This window comes from Nycticebus coucang, chromosome 5 (assembly GCF_027406575.1).
Source record: "Nycticebus coucang isolate mNycCou1 chromosome 5, mNycCou1.pri, whole genome shotgun sequence".
Lineage (NCBI taxonomy): Eukaryota > Metazoa > Chordata > Mammalia > Primates > Lorisidae > Nycticebus > Nycticebus coucang.
The window spans coordinates 48,145,455-48,169,335 of NC_069784.1; the positions used below are offsets into that span (position 1 = coordinate 48,145,455).

At 38.3% G+C, this 23,881-nt stretch overlaps 1 protein-coding gene and 1 pseudogene across 3 annotated transcripts in view; one reads left to right on the forward strand and one right to left on the reverse strand.

Annotated features, from left to right (window-relative positions):
* MAN1A2 (mannosidase alpha class 1A member 2) overlaps nt 1-23,881 on the forward strand; it is a 228,271-nt gene that overhangs the window by 142,598 nt on the left and 61,792 nt on the right. The window lies entirely within an intron of this gene.
* Nucleotides 14,824-15,000, reverse strand: LOC128586827 (uncharacterized; annotated as a pseudogene).

A 23,881-nucleotide genomic window follows, 5' to 3' on the forward strand; every position in this document is an offset into this window, starting at 1 on the left:
TCTGAGTCAAGGGTTGGAAGACAATTTTTCAGGCAAATGGAATTCAGAAGAAAAGAGGAGTTGCAATCTTATTTTCAGATACATGTGGATTTAAAGCAACTAAAGTCAAAAATGACAAAGATGGTCACTTTATATTGGTCAAGGGAAAACTACAACAACAAGACATTTCAATTCTAAATATTTATGCACCCAATTTAAATGCTCCCAGATTCTTGCAGCAGACCTTACTCAGTCTGAGCAATATGATATCTCATAATACCATCATAACAGGGGACTTTAACACACCTCTTACAGAGCTGGTCAGATCCTCTAAGCAGAAATTAAACAAAGATATAAGAGATGTAAATGGGACCCTAGAACAACTATGCTTGATAGACGCATATAGAACACTCCATCCCAAAGGTAAAGAATATACATTCTTCTCATCACCCCATGGAACATTCTCCAAAATTGATCATATCCTGGGACACAAAACAAATATCAATAGAATCAAAAGAATTGAAATTTTACCTTGTATTTTCTCAGACCATAAGGCACTAAAGGGGGAACTCAACTCTCACAAAAATGCTCAACCCCACCCAAAGGTATGGAAATTAAACAATCTTCTGTTGAATAACAGATGGGTGCAAGAAGAAATAAAACAGGAAATCATTAACTTCCTTGAGCATAACAACAATGAAGACACAAGCTACCAAAACCTTTGGGATACTGCAATGCAGTTTTGAGAGGAAAATTCATCGCTTTAGATGCCTACATTCGAAAAACAGAAAGGGAGCGCATCAACAATCTCACAAGAGATCTTATGGAATTGGAAAAAGAAGAACAATCGAAGCGTAAACTCAGTAGAAGAAAAGAAATATCCAAAATCAAATCAGAGATCAATTAAATTGAAAACAAAAGAATCATTCAGAAAATCAATGAAACAAGGAGTTTTTTTTTTTAAAAAATAAAGTAGATAAACCATTGTCCAGACTCACTAGAAATAGAAAAGTAAAATCTCTAGTAACCTCAATCAGAAACGATAAAGGGGAAATAACAACTGATCCCACAGAGATGCCAGAGATCATCTCTGAATACTACCATTAACTCTATGCCCAGAAATTTGACAATGTGAAGGAAATGGATCAATATTTGGAATCACACCCTCTCCCTAGAGTTAGCCAGGAAGAAATGGACCTCCTGAACAGACTAATTTCAAGCACTGAGATCAAAGAAACAATAAAAAAGCTTCCAACTAAAAAATGCCCTGGTCCAGATGGCTTCACTCCGGAATTCTATCAAACCTTCAAGGAAGAGCTTATTCCTGTACTGCAGAAATTATTCCCTAAAACTGAGGAAGAAGGAATCTTCCCCAACACATTCTATGAAGCAAACATCACCCTGATACCAAAACCAGGAAAAGACCCAAACAAAAAGGAGACCAATCAGACCAGTCTCACTCATGAATATAGATGGGAAAATTCTCAATAAAATCCTAGCCAATAGATTACAGCTTATCATCAAAAAAGTCATTCATCATGATCAAGTAGGCTTCATCCCAGGGATGCAAGGCTGGTTTAACATACGCAAGTCCATAAACGTTATACACCATATTAACAGGCAGAAATAAAGATCACATGATCCTCTCAATAGATGGAGAAAAAGCATTTGATAAAATCCAGCATCCTTTTCTAATTAGAACACTGAAGAGTATAGGCATAGGTGGCACATTTCTAAAACTGATTGAAGCTATCTATGACAAACCCACAGCCAATATTTTACTGAACGGAGTAAAACTGAAAGCTTTTCCTCTTAGAACTGGAACCAGACAAGGTTGTCCTCTGTCACCCTTACTATTCAACATAGTGCTGGAAGTTCTAGCCAATACAATTAGGCAAGACAAGGAAATAAAGGGAATCCAAATGGGAGCAGAGGAGGTCAAACTCTCCCTCTTTGCTGATGACATGGTCTTATACTTAGAAAACCCCAGAGACTCAACCACAAGACTCCTAGAAGTCATCAAAAAATACAGTAATGTTTCAGGATATAAAATCAATGTCCACAGTCAGTAGCCTTTGTGTATACCAATAACAGGATATAAAATCAATGTCCACAGTCAGTAGCCTTTGTGTATACCAATAACAGTCAACATGCGAAGCTAATTAAGGACACAACTCCCTTCACCATAGTTTCAAAGAAAATGAAATACCTAGGAATATACCTAACGAAAGAGGTGAAGGACCTCTATAAAGAAAACTATGAAATCCTCAGAAAGGAAATCGCAGAGGATATTAACAAATGGAAGAACATACCATGCTCATCGCTGGGAAGAATCAACATTGTTAAAATGTCTGTACTTACCAAAGCAATCTACCTATTCAATGCCATTCCTATCAAAGTACCTACATCGTACTTTCAAGATTTGGAAAAAATGATTCTGCGTTTTGTATGGAACCGGAAGAAACCCTGTATAGCTAAGGCAGTTCTCTGTAACAAAAATAAAGCTGGGGGCATCAGCATACCAGATTTTAGTCTGTACTACAAAGCCATAGTGGTCAAGACAGCATGGTACTGGCACAAAAACAGAGACATAGACACTTGGAATCGAATTGAACACCAAGAAATGAAACTAACATCTTATAACCACCTAATGTTCGATAAACCAAACAAAAACATACCTTGGGGGAAAGACTCCCTATTCAATAAATGGTGTTGGGAGAACTGGATGTCTACATGTAAAAGACTGAAACTGGACCCACACCTTTCCCCACTCACAAAAATTGATTCAGATGGATAAAGGACTTAAATTTAAGGCATGAAACAATAAAAATCCTCCAAGAGAGCATAGGAAAAACACTGGAAGATATTGGCCTGGGGAAAGACTTCATGAAGAAGACTGCCATGGCAATTGCAACAACAACAAAAATAAACAAATGGGACTTCATTAGACTGAAAAGCTTCTGTACAGCTAAGGACACAATAACCAAAGCAAAGAGACAACCTACACAATGGGAAAGGATATTTGCATATTTTCAATCAGACAAAAGCTTGATAACTAGGATCTATAGAGAACTCAAGTTAATCCACATGAAAAAAGCCAACAATCCCATATATCAATGGGCAAGAGACATGAATAGAACTTTCTCTAAAGAGGAAAGATGAATGGCTAACAAACACATGAAAAAATGTTCATCATCTCTATATATTAGAGAAATGCAAATCAAAACAACCCTGAGATATCATCTAAGTCCAGTGAGAATGGCCCACATCAGAAAATCTCAAAACTGCAGATGCTGGCGTGGATGTGGAGAGAAGGGAACACTTTTACACTGCTGGTGGGACTGCAAACTAGTACAACCTTTCTGGAAGGAAGTATGGAGAAACCTCAAAGCACTCAACCTAGACCTCCCATTCGATCCTGCAGTCCCATTACTGGGCATCTACCCAGAAGGAAAAAATTCCTTTTATCATAAGGACACTTGTACTAGACTGTTTATTGTAGCTCAATTTACAATCGCCAAAATGTGGAAACAGCCTAAGTGCCCACCAACTCAGGAATGGATTAACAAGCTGTGGTATATGTATAGCATGGAATACTATTCAGGCATTAAAGCAAATGGAGACTTTACATCGTTCGTATTAACCTGGATCGAAGTGGAAGTCATTATTCTTAGGAAAGCATCACAAGAATGGAGAGGTATGAATCCTATTTACTCAATCTTGATATGAGGACAATTAATGACAATTAAGGTTATGGTGGGGGAAGCAGAAAGAGGGATGGAGGGAGGTGGGTGGGGCCTTAGTGTGTGTCACACTTTATGGGGGCAAGACATGATTGCAAGAGGGACTTTACCTAACAATTGCAATCAGTGTAACCTGGCTTATTGTACCCTCAATGAATCCCCAACAATAAAAAAAAAAAAAAAAGAAATGTCTTCTTGTTGTATTTTTCCCTTGACCAATATAAAGTGACCATCTTCGTCTTTTTTGACTTAATTGGTTTAAATCCACATGTATCTGAAAATAAGATTGCAACTCCTCTTTTCTTCTGAATTCCATTTGCCTGAAAAATTGTCTTCCAACCCTTGACTCGGAGCTTTAATTTGTCTTTTGAAGCCAGGTGTGTTTCTTGCAGACAGCAAATGGATGGCTTGTGTTTTTTAATCCAGTCAACCAATCTATGTCTCTTCAGTGGGGAATTCAAGCACTAACATTTATTGAGATAATTGATAAGTGTGGTAGTATTCTATTCATCGTATTTTGTGAGAGTCCATTTCTTAGTTTTATCTTTTCCATCAGTGTGGAGGTTAGGTTCTGTCCTTTAATTTCTGAGTTCTTACTTTGCTGCCGATCCATTGTGGTGGTCAGTGTGCAGAACAGGTTGAAGTATTTCCTGTAGAGCTGGTCTTGCTGTGGTGAATTTCCTGAATGTTTGTATATCCGTAAATGATTTGATTTCTCCCTCAATTTTGAAGCTTAGCTTAGCAGGGTACAGAATTCTGGGCTGCAAATTGTTCGTTTAAGTAGATTAAAGGTAGATGACCATTGTCTTCTTGCTTGAAAAGTTTCATTAGAGAAGTCTGCCGTCACTCTGATGGATTTGCCCCTGTAGATCAACTGGCGCTTACTCCTGGCAGCTTGCAGAATCTTTTCTTTTGTCTTGACTTTGGACAGGTTCATCACAATGTGTCTTGGAGAAGCTCGGTTAGAGTTGAGGCGACCTGGGGTCTGATAGCCCTCTGAAAGCAGTGTGTCAGAATGTTTCAATTTTCATTTATAACATTCCCTAGTATGGCTTCCATTCCTCTGGGGCATTCTTCTTCCCCTTCTGGAATTCCTATAACTCGTATGTTGGAATGCTTCATAAAGTCCCATAATTCTGACAGCGAACGTTCTGCTTTCTCTCTCTTCTTTTCCGCCTCTTTTACTGTCTGAGTTATCTCAAGAACTTTGTCTTCTACCTCTGAAATTCTTTCTTTTGCATGGTCTAACCTGTTGCTGATACTTTCCATTGCATCTTTAAGTTCCCTAATTGACTGTTTCAGTTCCTTCAGGTCTGCTATATCCTTTTTATATTCTTCATATCGTTCATCTCTTATTTGATTCTGTTTTTGGATTTCCTTTTGGTTATTTTCCACTTTATTAGCAGTTTCCTTCATTGTTTCCATCATTTCTTTCATTGTTTTCAACATGTGTATTCTAAATTCCCTTTCTTTCATTCCTAACATATCTTCATAGGTGGTATCATCTGCAGTAGCTACCTCTTGGTCCCTTGGCAGGGTTGTTCTGACTTGTTCTTCATGTTGCCTGGAGTTTTCTGCTGATTCTTCCTCATGAGTGATTTCTTTTATCTGTTTCCTTGCCCTAATTTTCCTTTCACTTCCTCTTGCTCTTCAAGTTCTCGTTCCTGTGGAAGTTGCGGGCGGGTTTAGATGGATTGAACACACGCGACCACTTGCCGGTTTTCCACTGTTTTAGTCCTCCTGTTGGGGTCCAGAAGTCGCTCGCTGACTCCCTGTATCCTCTCAGGGTTGATAATAGGCAGATCCCAGCAGCCAGAGATGCCTGGAGTTCTGTCTCCCCAGACTCACAGTGCCCAGATGCAAGGAAGCTGTTACTCGGCTGCTATCTTGCTCCGCCTCCAATATTTCATCTTTTTTGGCACTACTGTGAATGGGATAGTGTCCTTAAGTGCTTTTTCTTTTATTTATTTATTTATGTATTTTTGTAGAGACAGAGTTTCACCTTATGGCCCTTGGTAGAGTGCCATGGCATCAGACAGCTCACAGGAACCTCTAACTCCTGGGCCTAAGCGATTGTCTTGCCTCAGCCTCCCGAGTAGCCAGGACTACAGGCGCCCGCCACAACTCCCAGCTATTTTTTTTGTTGCAGTTTGGCTTGGGCCAGGTTCGAACCCGCCACCCTAGGTATATGGGTCCTGCGCCCGACTGAGCCACAGGCGCCGCCCTTTAACTGCTTTTTCAACTTGACTATTGTTGCTGCATATAAAGGCTACCTATTTATGGATGTTAATTTTGTAACCTGAGACCCTGCTGTATTCCTTGAGCACTTCTAGGAGTTTTGTAGTAGAGTCCCTAGTGTTTTCCAGGTACACAATCTTATCATCTGCCAAGAGCGAAAGTTTGATCTCTTCTGACCCTATGTGGATACCCTTGATCACCTTTTCTTCCCTAATTGTGGTGGCTAAAACTTCCATTACAATGTTAAAAAGCAATGGAGACAATGGGCAGCCTTGTCTGGTTCCTGATCTGAGTGGAAATGAATCCAATTTTACTCCATTCAATATGGTATTGGCTGTGGGTTTGCTATAGATGGCCTCTATCAGTTTAAGAAAAATCCCTTCTAGACCAATTTTCTTGAGTGTTCTGATCATGAAGGGATGCTGGATATTATCAAAAGCTTTTTCTGCATCAATTGAGAGAATCATATGGTCTTTGTTTTTTAATTTGTTTATATGCTGAATTACATTTATAGATTTACGTATATTGAACCAGCCTTGAGACCCTGGGATAAAACCGACTTGGTCATGATGTGTAATTTGTTTGTTGTGTTGCTGGATTCTGTTTGTTAGGATCTTGTTGAATATTTTTGCATCTATATTCATTAGTGATATTGGTCTATAATTTTCTTTTCTTGTTGGGTCTTTTCCTGATTTGGGGATCAGGGTGATGTTTGCTTCATAGAATGTGTTGGGTAGTCTTCCTTCTTTTTCTACCTTTTCGAACAGGTTGAGTAATATAGGTACTAATTCCCCTTTAAAGGTTTGGTAGAATTCTGACGTGAGACCATCTGGTCCCGGGCTTTTGTTTTTAGGGAGATTTCATATGGTTGATGCTATTTTCGAAGTTGATATGGGCCTGTTCAGTATTTCCACTTGATTCTGGCTGAGACTTGGAAGGTGACGTGCTTCCAAGTATTGGTCAATTTCCTTCTGATTTTCATTTTTCTGAGAATAAAGTTTCTTGTAATATTCATTAAGGATTTTTTGGATTTCTGGCGAGTGTGTTGTTATTTCGTCTTTGTTGTTTCTAATTGGTGAGATTAGAGATTTTACTCTTTTTTTCCTGATTAGATTGGCCAGAGGTTTATCTATTTTATTGACCTTTTCAAATAACCAGCTTTTTGATTTATTGATGTGTTGTATTATTCTTTTGTTTTCAATGTCATTTACTTCTGCTCTAATTTTGGTTATTTCTTTTCTTCTACTGGGTTTGGGGTTGGAATGTTCTTCCTTTTCCAGTTGCTTGAGATGTCCCATTAAGTTGTTAACTTCCTCTCTTTCTGTTATCCTGAGGAAGGCTTGCAGTGCTATAAATTTCCCTCTTAGAACTGCCTTTGCGGTGTCCCAGAGGTTCTGATAGTTCGTGTCTTCATTGTCGTTTTGTTCCAAAAAGTTGGCAATTTCTTTCTTAATCTCATCTCTGACCCAGCTATCATTCAGCATAAGGTTATTTAACTTCCATGTTTTTGTATGAGTACGCAGATTCCTGTTGTTACTCAGCTCAACTTTTATTCTATGATGGTCCGAGAAGATGCAAGGAATAATTTCTATTCCTTTCAATTTACTGAGGTTAGACTTGTGACCTAAAATGTGGTCAATTTTGGTGTAAGTTCTGTGGGCTGATGAGAAGTATGTGTATTTAGTTTTGTTGGGATGAAATGTTCTCTAGATGTCTGCTAAATCTAAATATTGGATGGTTAGGTTTAAATCTAAGATTTCTTTGCTCAGCTTCTTGGTGGAGGATTGATCCAACACTGCCAAAGGAGTGTTGAAATCTCCGACTATTATGGAGCTGGAGGAAATCAAGTTGCTCATGTCTGTTAGAGTTTCTCTTATAAATTGAGGTGCATTCTGGTTGGGTGCATAGATACTAATAATTGAGATCTCGTCATATTGAGTATTACCCTTAACAAATATGAAGTGACCATTCTTGTCCTTCCTTACTTTTATTGGTTTAAAGCCCATTGTATCTGCAAATAAAATTGCAATACCTGCTTTTTCTGATTACCATTTGCCTGAAATATGGATGACCATCCTTTCACCCTGAGTCTGTATTTGTCTTTTAAGTTAAGATGTGACTCTTGTATGCAACAAATATCTGGCTTGAGTTTTTGTATCCAGTCACCTAACCTATGCCTCTTTAGAGGACAGTTTAAGCCGTTGACATTAATGGACAGTATTGATAAGTCTGGTGGAATTTTGGGTATTGAGTTTTTCAAAGGTCCGGTAGACATTTTTAATCCTTTTGCCAGTGTGGAAGTTGGAGTTTGATCCGAAGTTTCTGAGTGAGTTTACTTTTGTCTTATAGGATTGGGTTGGTCTTTGTGGAGGATAGGTCTGAGAATATCCTGAAGAGCTGGTTTACTTTTGGCAAAGTTTTTCAACATAGGAATGTCATTGAAGTATTTAATTTCTCCATCATAGGTGAAACTCAGTTTAGCTGGATACAAGATCCTGGGTTGAAAGTTATTTTGCTTTAGTCGATTAAAAGTCGATTACCACCCTCTTCTGGCTTGAAAAGTTTCAGCAGAGAGATCTGCAGTTATTCTAATATTCTTTCCTTTGTACGTAATGGTTTTCTTTCGCCGGGCTGCTTTGAGAATGTTCTCCTTCATATTAACTTTAGTGAAGCTAATTATGATATGCCTGGGGAATGACTTATTGGGGTTGAATCGTGCTGGGGTTCTGAAGCTGTCTGCTATCTGAATTTCAGATTCTCTAGGCATGTCTGGAAAATTTTCTTTCATAATTTCATGCAGAAGGGCCTCTGTGCCCATCGAGGCCACTTCATCATTCTCAGAAATTCTAGTTATTCGTATATTGATCTTCTTCGAATTATCCCAGAGTTCTCTGAGAGAGTTATCCGTTTTTGCTGTCCATTTCTTTTCCTCTTTGAGAGATTGGGAGCGTTCGAAGACTTTATCCTCAATGTCAGAAATCCTTTCTTCTGCTTGCTCCATTCTGTTGCTGAGGGATTCTACTGTATTTTTCATATCTTTGAGGGCTGTAAATTCTTGCTTCAGTGTGTCTAAGTCTTTGGTGGTTTTGTCTTTAAATTTGTTAAATTCTTGAGACAACTTTTGAATTTCTCCTCGAATTCCTAATTCCATTTTATTAATCTTGTCTGCAATCCAAATTCTGAATTCGATTTCTGACATGTCAGCCAGTTGTTTATGAATGGGATCTTCAATTATATCTGCCATATCTTTTCTTGGCGGGGTTGATCTATTCTGGTTATTCACCAGAGATTTTCCGCTGATTCCGCCCCATGGTTATTTTACTCCCTTTGATTTTTCCTCTGGGGCTTTCTCAAGGGCCCGTACAGTGTTGTGGCCTGAGCAACTGGGGCCCTGACTTGTGTGGTGGGGCGAAGTTGTTCTGTCTTGTTTTCACCTGGTTTCTGTTCGAGCCTATTGTAACATTTACTCTGGCTTGAAGTCTCAGCTGTGTGGAAAACCAGCAATTAAGTCACCCTTCCCGCCCACCTCTGGCACCTATTGGAAAAGGAAAATCAATCCTTCCTTCAACCGCATACCCAGGGCACCGCCTGAAAAGTCCTCAGTCTTTTAGTTCAGTTCAAAAGGTCCAAATTGATTGTCTCAATTGGCACCTGTCTCGGGTGGGAGAGTTCAAGAGGTCTCTAGGAACTGGATCACCGGGGTCTGGTCACTACTCTGATATGGTTTCCTCCAGTGCTGCGTGTAGTCAGGAGGAGCCACCTAGCAAATAGATCAGTCTGGGAAGGTTGATGTCTCCTTCCCCACTTTGCTCCTCTGTCGGACCCAGTCAGTGGTATCTCTGTAGATGGCTAACCCAGTTGCCTATAGTGAACAGATACTCCAGGGGTTTGCACGTGCCTGAATCGCAAGGAAATCTGCCAGGCCCCTGTATTCTGCCTCTATCTAGCAGGAAGAGATGGGGCCTGACATCATCTTTGAGTGCTTGATGCAGTTGGGGTGGGGGGGGAGGTGTTCACTCAGGCTTAGCCCCGTCCCTGATTGAAGTTGCTAACAGAACAGAACAGACAAATTTGTGGGATTCTGTCTCTGTTTCTACTAAAATCACCTGCAGAAGACAGGCTGTTCTGAGTTCAAACGTCTTTGCTGCTGGAGGTTTGTTTCCGATTACCAGTCTGAGTCGGCCCTGCCCTGGAAGTTTCCCGGGTTTGTGAGCAGTGTCAGGTAAATCCTTTGCTCACTGGTGGCCTCCCCCTGGGAGACAGGGGGTGTGGCTTCAGAATATCCAGAAGTGAGCCTTTTTGCTGTTAAAGAAAAACGGCTGTTGATCTGCCTCCAGGAATTGCTGCTCTGGTGTGGGCACCCAGCCGACCCTTTTCTCCTCTTTCTCGCGCCCCAGAGTCAGCACTGACCAGCCGCAGTTTATGCTCTGTCCACACTCCTCGAGAGATCTCCCAAGAATCCAGACTCCTGGGGGTCAGGCCCCCAGACCCCCCAGTGAGAGTTGGGGGGAGTGCTGGGAGTTCAGCGCTGGAAACGGGGAAGCTACAGTTTTACTCAGTTTTATGTCTGGCCGTATTGTTGCCCAAGGAGGGCTGCTGCACCGCTCCGCAGGGAAGTGCCCTCTCCTCGCTTGCGTGTCTCAGAGTTAGCGCTGACCAATCGCAGCTCGGGCACTGTGTAGTCCCCTTGAGAAATCACCCAAGGATCCGAACTCCTGGGGTACAGGCCCCCAGACCTCGAGTGAGAGTGGGGGGGAGTGCTGGGAGCTCAGCGGGGAAGCTAAGAATTTCACTCAGTTTTATGCCTGGCCGTATTGCCCAGGGAGGGCTGCTGCACCGCACCGCAGGGAAGTGCCGCCGAGGCGTGACTCCCCCTTATCCGGGTGCCCTCTCCTCACTCGCGTGCCTCAGAGTCAGTGCTGACCAGTTGCAGCTCGGGGAGTGTCCACTCCCCTTGATAAATCACCCAAGAATCCGAACTCCTGGGGGACAGGCCTCCAGACCTCAGTGTGAGTGGGTGGGGAGTGTTGGGAGTTCAGGGTTGCCAGTAAAGGATATTTAAAGTTTTGTACAGTTTTATGCCTGGCAGGAGAACGCCATGGCACCCTAGTAGGGGAGGTAGGTCCAGTTTTTGGAAGGTCTCTCCTGTGGAGTGTAGTGGGAGGGCCTTTAATTTCTGCCCGTTTGTTTGTGGGGCTCTTGAGCCGGTCTCATGGGGGAGGGGGACTCCCGTCCGCTTGGTGATGGATTTTGTACCTTTTGTTTGCGTCCTTGTGATCACAGCTTGCCTCAGCGGTGTTGATGTGCATTCTTCAACCTTCTCTCTTGGTGCAGCTCAAATCCACCAGGATACTTACTAAATTTTTGTCCCTTAACTTTCCTTCTGGACGGGAGCCTCTGTGGAAAGCTGGCTTCAGTCTGCCATCTTGTTGCTCCCCTCCCATTATGGTTTTGATTCTCATTTCCATGGTGATTGGATATGTTGAGACTATTTTCCTAGGTTTATTTGCCACTAGTCTATATTCTTTTGAACAGCTTCTGTTCTCTGGGTAAAAGAATAAGTGGCGTTTAAAAAGTTGGATAACCACATGCAGAAGAATGAAACAGGATCTGCACCTCTCATTACTCATAAAAATTAGTTCATGATGGATAACAAACTCAAACCTAAGACATGAAGCTATAAGAATTCTACAATTTTTATGAAGAAGACCTCCAAAGGCAATCACAACAACAACAACAATTGTTGACTTTTCTTATTGTAGATAAGGGTGACTACCCCTTGGAATTGTATTAAGGTTTGGAAATGTTAGGATAATTAGAATGGTATAACAATATACTAAAATTATGTTCAGTTCCTGCCTTGTGTTATATGCGAGGATATATTCTGTATGATATAACTATTTAAGTATAAAGAAGTCATAAAAATACAAAACAATTGTTGAATATATGATCAAGAAAGCCTTTGCTAAGCATGTCACATAAAGCAGAAACCATAAAGACAAAGGAGTCAGTTAATACTGTATATAAATGTTAACCTTCTCCATTTTGTAACAATTAACAAGTTACAGACTTAGCAAATATATTTGATACGCAGTTTTCATATCCTTCCTACATAAAGACCTCCCTAATATGATAAGAAAAAATGATCACCCCAATAGAAAAGTAGGCTAAGAAGAGTTACTTCATGCACACACGCAACACAAATGGGCAAAACCAGATGTTCGTGTGTAGCCCTAAAAGTGTAGTGATAATGAAGACAACTTCATTACCTTGGAGACAATCTAATGTGACGACATCAAACCCTAGCCATTTTCATGTTGGAAGGCCGCATTCATTTAACTGTAATCAAGTAAGGCAACATTTAAGAAACTTCACTTAGATACGAAGTCTGACAATTAAGTTCGTGAACTTGCCACTGTGTGCCCTTTGTTTGGCAGCACTGTACAAACTCAGTGAGATTTCAGGGCCTTGTTGTGCTCATGTCATCATGGAGCAGTGTCTTGCTTAGCTGCTTTCATAATTGTTGTGTGTTTTTGTGTGCCATCATGAGAATCTCAGCACTTGAATTAGAGCGACAAACAAACGTTAAATTTCTGTTGAACTTGTCAAGAGTGGAGGTGGTATCAGGGACATAGTAGTCCAAGTTTATGGGGATACCGTGAAAGAAAATGGCAGTATATAAGCGGATTGAACATCTTCCTAAGAGGAGAGGAAGTGTCACTGATGAAGAGTGGTTAGGGTGGCCAGTGATGAACAAAACTAATGAAAATATTGCAAAAATATCTCAAATTGTGTGTCAAAATGGTAGGCTGACTGAGAAGTATAGCAGACCAAGTAAACATTGAAACTCTTGTTTCAAGTTAAGAAACATGAAAATCTTAATTGTAAATCTTTACCAACAGTTCGTGGATCTTGTATCGTGACACTGCACCAGTGCTCAAGGTACTGTGAGGGAGTTTTTAGCCAGTAAACAAATAACTGTGTTGGAACACCCTCCCTACTTACCTGATCTGACCCTCAATGACTTTTTTTCTTTACCCAAAGATAAAGGAAATATTGAAAAGAAGACATTGTGATGACATTTAAGACACCAAGGGTATTATGACGACAGCTTTGATGTTCAATCCAAAAAAGGAGTTCCCAAGTTGCTTTGAAAGGTGGACTAGGTGCTGGACTAGTGCATAGCTTCCAAAGGGGAGTTCTTTGAAGGTAACCATAGTGATAATGAGTTATGTAGCACTTCTGCTAGTATGAGTTTGCCAACTTAAATATCAGACCTTGTACACGTAAAAATGTACGTTATTTTATAAAAATCTAAGTACTCTGTATTTAATATTTCACAAAACAAAAACTATTTGTTAATTTTAAAATTACCTTACCTTTTAAAATGACTGCCGTCTCTGCTTTTTGTTGGAAAACATTTGAATATTTAGTTACAACATGGAGGTTCACAGTTTCAGTTGATCCTCTACGTGGGTATCCATCATTTGTGACCTTAAGGGAGTCTTGATTTGGGTTAGGTAGGAGAATGTAGATTCTCAGCAATAAGTGTTTGAAAACAAGACAACATTTTTTAGGTATGTTGGTAAAGGCATGGATATTCTGCTGCATCTTTCCATGTTTCAATTTGATTTTTCTTAGCATCATCAAACAATTACTTTAAAATGTCATCTACTGAGAGCTTAATTCATTCCATCTGTAGTTCTTTAGGTGCTTTAGTGATATCAACTAGGTGAAGCTGAAATGTTAATTTGAGTGTGATGTTACGATTCTCAGTCAGTGAAGCTTTGTTCATAGCACAGGTTGAGAAAGAATTCTTGACACAAAGATTAGGATAGGTTTTAAAGAAAAGTTAATTTTATTTTGTAAGGGAGGAAAGGCATGGCATGAAAGAAAGAAGTGCCAGCTCTGAAGGTTAGAGGTTTGAGGTTTTTGTTGGGATAAAGGATATGGTGCTTATTGTTGCAAAGTGATAACAGGAGGCAGCTCTATTTTTTTTTTTCTCTGCCAGGCTGGCTTTATCAGTCTGTTTGAAATGTGTTGTGCCAGGAACCGGGGTAGGGTCCTTCTCCTTCTATCTGTGCAGTTCTTTTCAAAGGCTATAAAAACAGATTCTTAAAACCACTACAAGTTAAGCCACAGGTGGTTCATCAAAGGGCAGTTGTGCACTGTATTCTTACTTCCCCCCCCCTTTTCTGTTAGATAATTTATTAGCAATGCTGTCCTTTCACCTTTCTTTGTACATGTATTCTCTAATAGGTCTATAACAGCTACATATTCTTCAAATGATTTATATATATCATCCTTCTCACTAATGACTTCTGCTAACTGGGGAAAATGTTCATCTAAAATTTCCTTTTGAAGAAGTGTTTTGAAAGACGTAACTTTTTGTGAAATGGTTGGCTTTTTTGCCACATATCATGTTTGGACTTTGTTTTAACACCTGTTCCTGGTATAGGCTACAGCACTTTGGAATGATATGGAAAATCCCCACTAAATATTGGCATGTTGCAAAACTGATGATTCTGTGTTGCATTTGCAGGAATATAGTTAACAATACTTACAACTTGTTGCAAAGTGTCACTGAAACAGTCACACACCGGTTTCCCCATGTTCTTAACCCCCTCTTTCATTTGTTGGCAACTTAAAATGGTAGCTTTACCACAGAAAATTTTCTGATGTAAGATACAATGAAAAGAAATGGGAGCATCTGGATCTATTAACAATTTATTTTATCTGTGCAATAAATCTTTCATGTTTTCTTGTCATAGAAGCTATACTGTCTGTACCTATACCACTACATTTAGCAAATTCAATCCAACTTTGTAACATTTACCTTTTTTTTTTTTTTGACCCCCCCCGAGAGGGATGTACCATTTCTAGAGATACTGAAATAGCAGGTTGATGGTTGGGCTCTTATTCCATCTTTGTGCTCCCCAAATCTACTGAATATTTTGTCCTTGGATAGAGGACATATCCAATATTAAATAGATAAGAACAGATACTACACTTGACCTTAGCCAGAAGGCCAAGAAATAGTCATGACATTTATCTCGAAAATTGTTGAAGATATTTACTCCCTGTGTTCTGTTCCTAAGAATGCCCAAAGTGAATAACTCTTCTTAGCAGGGAAAATCTTCTGTTTTGACCCAAAGAAAATATAAAAGCTTCACCAAGCTAATAGCTGATATTATCCAATACTTCTTTTTGAAGTATTGCATGAAGTTGTTCTGGTAGGTTGAAGGCTAATTTACACCGCCAGTGAGTCATGGTTCTCCTTGAAAGAGGCAGTTATTTGTACTTTGAAACGTCAGGATCTAAGCCTCCTACAACTTCAGCAATGCATTCTTTCCCACTTTCTGCACCACTGAATGGCTTTCCTTTTGCCTCGAGTAAATTCCTTTGTAAGTGACTTCAGGGTCATTATTTCTAGGTGTTATTGTTCTTCAAAGAATTGTCTTTGCTTTTTTCTATTCATCTTTTAATTTCTGCAATACAACTTTTCACTTTTTCCTTCTTTAAACTGTCTGTGGTCTCTGTGAATATTATAATGTTATAGTGAACATTGAATTTCTTTAATGTTGATATTGCAGTATTGCAAAGTAAACGAATCATCTTACGTTTCACAGAGACAAGATAATGCTGCAACAATTCCCAATCCTGATTAAAAAATCTATTTTCTTCCTTCAGTATTCTCTTGGTCTTCTTTGCCAGAATTTAAAAATACTGTTAAGCTGTGTAGCTACTCACAAATTCCACTTTCAACAGAAACACAGTGACCATTGTCTAAAGCTTCTAACAGACTGAGGTACTCAATCACCAGAAGCTCTAGCCAACCAGCTTCATGCAGGGGAAGTTAGAAATAAATTAGAATCATAGCAGCCATATTTCAGCCCTTAATGGGACTGGGAGGAAGGAATTGTGCCGGTCAATCTGTAAGGATTATTTTGTTGAAACTTATTTTTATTCCTGTATTTCAAATATGTTCATTTAAAAAACATAATAAAAATACGAAAGATGAACAAAATTGTCTTAATAAAAACAGAAGAATTTGTTTTGTAAAATTTAGATTCAGTTAAAAGTCTGCATCTAAGGACCTAGAAAGCCACAGTTCCCCACCCCTAGCATGGACTGCTGTGCCTACACTAGTATTTTAAAGAGTAATCTGTTTTCTGGCATCTCCCTAGACTGGTCACCAGAGACCTTTGTCTCTCTTTTTCCCTCTTTTCCAACCCCTAATCAAATCAATGAAACTTTTAAACAGAGACACTGTTCTTTGATTCTTATATAGGACAAAGGTGTGCTTACTTTGCCAAGACATCTACTAAATTGAGAAAGGAAATTGAGAATTTCCGCACCTCACTGCTTCAAAGAGTATGAATATTAGAATGTCCTTTTCACTAGTAACTCATTCCCAGAAATTTATTCCAAAGAAATTTTCAGAGCTTATATATTAAAAATTATTTACAACAACTTTGTTGTTTTTTATAATAATTTGACAATATCCTAAAGCAACCCTGTCCAACAGTACTGTGATGAGGAAAATATTTTTTATCTGTATTGTCCAATACAGTGTTATTAAACACTTGAAATGTTGCTAATATGACTGTAGAATTACATTTTAAATTTTGTTTTCTTTCACTTAATTTAAATTTAAATGGATTCTTGTGTCTAGTCCTGACACATTGGACAGTGCAGTTTTTAAACAACTTACAGTAGGAATTTGGTTAAATAAATAATTTTCCTTCAGATGTGGTGTACTGTCCAGCTATACTTTTATGGCATAAAGTTATGGAGTACTTCCCATAGGTAAATATGACCTATCCAGAAAGATATTTAGGGAAAGGAAGCAAATGCTACAAGAATTGAAACCAAAGTGTCATCTGTGGTTTTCTCTGAAATCTGGTTTTACATTTTCCTTTTTGTTTACCTTTATTATCCAAATTTGACAATGAATGTCTATTCCTTTTGAAGTGAGATTAAAAACATTTTTAAATTAAAAAAGAGGATGCCTCCTTCCCTGCTAAAATTTTAGGATGCTAAAAGAAATAAATCACAGTTTGAGAATTGCCAGCCTTGAAGTGAGCAACAATAAAGCATTGAATACAATTGTTAAAAAAAAACTTCCTTTAAAGTATTGAGAAATCTGGACAGCCACATGAAAAAGAATGAAGTTGGACCCTTAATGTATACCATTTACAAAAATTAACCCAAAGTGGATCAAAAATGTTAAATTTAAGAGGCAGAATTTTGAAACTATTAAAAGAAAACATAGGAACAAATCTTCATGATTTTGGATTTGGAAATGGATTCTTCATTATGATACCAAAGACATATATAACAGTAGGAAAAAAATAGGTAAGTTGGATTTGATAAAAATTAAAAACTTATATGCCTTAGAGGAGATACGATCATGAATGAAATGATAATCCCCAGAATGAGAGAAAATATTGCAAGTCACATATTTGATAAGAGTATATATTCAGAATATGTAAAGAACTCCTACAACTTAATAACAAAAATATAACCCAATTAAAAATTGGCAAAGGACTTGAATAGTCATATCTCCAAAGAAGATATGAAAATGGAAAATGAGTATATGAAAAAGATGCTTAATGTCATTAGTCATTAGGGAAATGAAATCAAAACCACAGTAAAGTACCACCTTACAGCTCCCAGGATGGCTGGGATGCATTGGCCAGGATGAGGAAAAAGTGAAACACCACACATTGCTACAGAAATTTAAAATTGTGCAGCCACTGTAAAAAAACATTTTACAGTTCCTCAAAAAGTTAAACATAGTAGAATTACTGTATCACCCATAATTCAACTCCCATATACCCAAAAGATTTGAAGACAAGGTCTCGAACATATACTTGTATGCCAGAGTTCACAGAAATATTATTCCCAATGGCCTAAAGATGGAAACAGCCCAAGTGTCTGTCAGATGAATGGATAAACAAAATGTGATATAAACATACAATGGAGTATTATTTAGCCATAAAAGAAGGAAGTTCTGATCGATAGATGAACTTTCAAAACATTATGCTAAATGTAGAAAGCCAGTCACGTAGTTGACGACCTCCCTACATTGACCACTTCCTTAAGTTGATCTAATTTTTCTAGATTGGACATACACCACATGTACCTATAAATACAGTTCTTTATGTTGACCACTTTTGTATGACGATCAGTTTGTTACAGTCCCTTGTGTAGTCAACTTACAAAGGTTCTCCTATATTGTATGATTCCATTTAGGTCAAGTACCTAGAGTTGTCAAATTCATAAGAGACAGAAAGTAGATTAGAGGTTACCAGAGGCTTGAGTCAGATGGGAATGGGAAGGAGAATGGACAAAGTTTCTGTTTGCAATGATAAAGATTGGAAATAGGTAGTGGTGATTGTTATATAGCAGTGTGAATATAATATTAAATAAATGGCATTGAATGGCACAGTTACAAAATAGTTGAAATGACAACTATTATGTTGTATATATTTCACCACAATAAAAAAGTACAACCAAATAAAGATATTCTTTTCTGCTTTTCCCCACAAAATAAATTCAATTTATTTTGTCATATATTCAGTCTCAACAGTTTTTAATTTTGGAAATGTTATATAAAGAGCTATTCATTGGTTATTTTGGCAGGAGGTCTTAAAACTCCTAGGGAGCTGCCCTGATACCTCTTTAGCAACTACAATTGTTACTAAATTGTCCGATTTGTTCCTTTTAATGTTTTTGTGTATTTTATATCAGCTTCTGAAAAGTATATAAAATTCCATTATCTTTGAGCAGTATACATCTGTCATATCTATAAATAGTCTGCAAAACAAACATTTAATGGAACTGAAATTTAACAATTCAGCTTTGGCTAACTGTATTATAATTAGAGTAATGATAATGTCTGTGACATGCGCATGGCAATCACAGAGAGTAATTACTGGTAATTACCTTCAGGAAAAGTACTTGGCAACAGATACAAAAAATATAGTAAGGAACCTAGATTTAAAGGCAAATGATTTGCATTTTTCTTTCTTTCTTTCTTTCTTTTTTTTTTTGCAGTTTTTGGCCGGGGCCGGGTTTGAACCCACCACCTTCCGTATCTCCTGTATATGGGGCTGGCGCCCTACTCCTTTGAGCCACAGGCACCACCTCATTTTTCTTTCTTCTTTAACTTTACTTTTTAAGTAGTTTTTTAGGTTTTAGACTATGACATTTCATGATTAAAATGGAAAAATACAGGAAATCAATCATCACTGATTCATAAAATTTGACACTATTAAATTTAAAATGTTGGGAAAAGTGAGAATGTGTGTATTACTTGTAGTTAGAAGACTAATTCTGGCTTTCTTGCTTAATAACTTAGATAACTTATTTAACTTATGCCTCTGTTTCTTCATCTGTTCTAATTTTACTTATTTAATAGAATGGTCATGTGGGTCATACTTATGAGATAATGTATTTGAAAATGCCTCATTAGCTTTTATTCGAGAATTTCCTGCAATAATGCTTCAAAAAATACCTTCATTTAGAAACCTGCCATCAACTGCATGTCATGCTGAGATAGATCATGCAAGTCATTACTATTTAAGAGTGCCTTATAATGCATTATCAATTTCTGAATATCAAAGGGACCTTGGAGTGACATGGTTCATCACAGTGGACATGTAGGCAGGCATAGTTCAGTGGTGTAAGTAAGAAAGCCAGTTTACTGGGTGATGAATTCCATAATTACCATGGATCTCAGGCTTCTGCTGTGTATCCATGTGTTAACCATATAATCTTTCACTGTAGCAGCTGCCTAGAAGAGCTGCAAATTAGGTAGGAGAGGGACTAACCTAAGTAACCTATGACTAAATCTGTAAACCCTAGCCATGATTCCCAGATAAAAAACATTTTTCTAAACTGTGATGATGCCAAAAACTTTTGCCTTTTCTTGCTTTTTACTCTTTTATTTTCTTTGATTTTATCTTTTAAAATCATTTATTGTCCTACTCATTTATTAATTCTTTTGTTAGATCTAGAACATGTCCAGAAATAGATGTCTGAAGCTCAAATGCAAAATAGGAAAAAAAATGACTTTGTTACATGAATGGCTCTTACTTGTATATATGTTCTGCTGAGGCTTCTTGTGTGTGTTCTATGCTGGAACCTTCAGTCTGTGTCAAAGCAAAGAGACAAAAGTGAGCAGCATCCTGATCTTTCTCCAGTAGGTATGAAGCTAGGGATAGGTTTTTCTGTAGATGGCCTTTATGAGGTAAGGGAGTTTGTTTTTCTGCTTTGCTGAAACTTTTTATTGGGAGAGGATGTCAGATTTTGTCAAATGCTTTTTCCGCATCTATTTTCTTTATTAGTTTGATAATATAGTGAATTACATTGATTGATTTCAGATGTTAAGCCTGCCCTAAATTCCTAGGATAAATCAGACTGGTTTATGATGTGTTATTCTTTTAAAAATACTTTCTTGGATTTAATTTTGTTGAATGGAAAATATTTTTCTGTAGCTTTCTTTTTTATCGTTGCCTGGTTTTGGCATAATTATAACGGTGACCTCATAGGATTCACTGCGAAGTCACTTATCTGCTATTTTCTGGTAAGAGTTGGTACAGCATTGATAGTGGTGCTTCCTTAAATTACCAGTGTAACCTTCTGGGCCTGAAGTTTTCTTGTGGAAAGGCTTTTAACTACAGTTTCAATTTCTTTCCACAGGTAACGGATTATTCAAGTTATCTGTTTATTCTTGAGTGAGTTTTAGTTTTTTCTTAGCACTCACTCATCTCATTGTCCTAATATTGGCATAAAGTTGTTTATAGTTTTCCCTTATTGTCTTTTTAGTATCGATGGACTCTGTTTCAGTGATTTTTGCCCTTACTTTTCACGATTTTCTTTTCTTCGGGTTGAATTTACTCTTCCTTTTCTAGTTTCTTAAAGTTGGAGCTATGGTTCTTGAGATGAGAATTTTATTCTTTTCTGATAAGAGTTTCATGCTGTTAATTTCCCCCATAATGCTGTGTTAGTGGCGTCCCACTAACTCTAACATACTGCGTTTATTTCCTTGTACGTTTGTAATTGTCCTCAAATTTGGATCATTTGGGGCCATTGGTTCTTCAGATGATTTTTGGCTTCCCTCTCCTTCAGAGACTCAGCTCATTGATGTTTATTTTTCCTTTCTAGTTTTTAAAATAGTTTGTATTACAGCGCCTTCAAATTCACTAATCTTATGCATTGTCCAATCTGCTCCTAATCACATCCAGTATTTTTTTTATCTCTGAAATAATTTTTATCTTTAGAAACTCAGTTTCTTTCTTGCTTCCACTTAACTTTTGGAACGATGTTAATGTTCTTCTCTGTTAGTTCTGCCGCCTGCGTCGGTGCTGGATCAGTTGTGACTGCATCTTGCTCTCCTCGTACGCTGTTTTTCCTGCTTCTTTGCATACCTGATAGACTTTGACTAGATAGTCACATGTTGTGAATTTTACCTTGCTGGGTATTTTTGTATTCCTATAAATCTTGAGTTTTGCTTAAGTATGCAGTTCAATTACTTGGAAACAATTTGACCTTTTTCTTGTCTTGCTTTTATGATTTGTTAGGCAAATCTGGTGCGTTGCTCAATCTAGAGCTAATTTTTTCTTGTACTGAGGCAAGATCTCCCTGAATACTAATGTCCTATGACTTACGAAATTTTCTAATGTGGCTGGTAAGAGTGGGTACTATTGCCAATAGACTCCTTGTGAGCAGGAGGCAGTGAGAGTTCTTGCTAGTCCTTTCATGCCGTTCTTTCCCTAGTCTTAGGTAGTTTTCCTCACATGTGTGTGCTGCTTGGCACTCTGCAGATCTCCAGGGTTCTCTTTCTGTGAAGGTCTGCACTCCCGGGTACACTGTCCGGTGAACTTTAGCTGTCTTGTTCTTCCTGGAATCTCAGTTTCATATTTTCAGCTCAGGAAGTCCATAAGTCTGTGTCTCAATCCTCCTCTTGCTGCCTCTGTCTGGAAATTTTCTTGAAGCAATAATTGAAGGTTTGAAGAAGAAGGAAAAACATTATATACATGTAGTATACAGGCATACACACATACACACACAAAAAAGAGCTACCTGGAAAGTATCCAGCAGTTGTTAATACTATTTTTCATATTACATGATTGGATACTTTATGGACAGCCCCCGTGTGTGTGTGTGTGTGTGTAAATAGTTTCCATCTTTTCCTGAAAGTTGTCTTTCAGTTTTAACTTAATCCCAAGTGTTTATATTTTTCTAACGCCATCTAGAATTATTACTGTATCTTCCCTCTGAATAAAACAAAAACTTGAGTATGCCTTTACTATTATTATTTTTTACTATTTTACTATTCCATAGCCTCATTATGAATTTCTGGTCAAACTGTTGATTTCTCTGTTCATTATTGAGTCTTCCATGTCTTACTTTATCATCCTGGTTAAAAAAAATAGTTCTAATAGTTTTTAAGGTTGGTCATCATACCCCTTTCTTCACTCCTATTGAAATGACCTGCTTTCTAAATCAGATCAGGGAATCTCTTTAACTGTAAACTCATTTACTTACTCACCTGGTTTTACTTGAATTTTTCCATTTTCAGAGAATATTGCATCTTGTTATCCTGTCTAGTGTTTGTCCATTGACCTGTATTCTAGATTGTCTCAACTAGAAAAACTCTCAACTCTCAAACTCTTTTTTTTTGGTGGTATTCCTGTTTAACTATTCTGTGTATTAGATTTTCTAGTTCCTTTCTAATAGCAGTAAATCCCTCTCCATAGCCCCCTTCTGGGAAACACTCCACATTCCTTCTTCCTGCCTTGATAAAACCTTTTGAAGGAATAATTTGTATGTATTGATTTTTCTTGTTTGGCTTTGGTTCATTTCTCAATACATTGGATTCTGGACTCCGACTCCCTATCATTCCACTAAAAGTAATTTCTTTTTTTTTTTTTTGAGATAGAGTTTCACTTTGTCGCCCTGGGTAGAGTGCCATGGAGTCATAGCTCGCAGCAACCTCAAACTCCTGGGCTCAAGCAATTCACTTGTCTCAGCCTCCCAAGTAGCTGGGACTATAGGCGCCTGTCACAACACTCAGCTATTTTCAGAGATGGGATCTTGCTCTTGCTCAGGTTGGTCTTGAACTCACGAGCTCAAGCTATCTACCTACCTCAGCCTCCCAGAGTGCTAGAAATATAGGCATAAGCCACTGCACCCAGCTAAAAGTAATTTCTTACATGATCCAGTTACTATCCTATAGACTGTCCAAAAACACAATGTATTAGTTAGCTATTGCTGTATAATAAGCCACTCTAAAATGTAGTGGCTTAAAACAAATTATTATTTCTCTGCAGTCTACAGATAACCTGAGTGGTTCTTCGGATCTGGTTTGGGCTCTGCTGTTTTTATCAGGACTTGTTCATATGTCTGCTATTAGCTGACAGGTTGGCTGGAGGTTGCCATGAGCTAGCTTGGCCCCATGTGGGAGGACTCCACTCTGCTTCATGAGGTCTCTCATCTTCTATCAGACTATACCATGGTACTTTAAATGGTAATACTGGAGTTCCATATAAAGAAGTAGAGTGGGCCAGGCGCAATGGCTCATGCCTGTAATTCTAGCACTCTGGGAGGCCCTGGTGGATTGCCTGAGATGACAGGTTCGAGACCAGCCTAAGCCAGAGCAAGACCTCATCTCTAAAAACAGCTGGGTGTTGTGACAGGTGCTTGTAGTCCCAGCTACTTGGGAGGCTGAGGCAAGAGAATTGCTTCAGCCCAAGAATTTGAGGTTGCTGTGAGCTCTGACGCCACAGCACTGTAGCGAGGTTGACAAAGTGAGACTCTTGTCTCAAGAATAAAAGAAAAAAGAAAAAGAAGTGGAGCTTGCAAGACCTCTTAAGGTGTAGGCTTGAAAATAGCACACTTTACCATGTTCA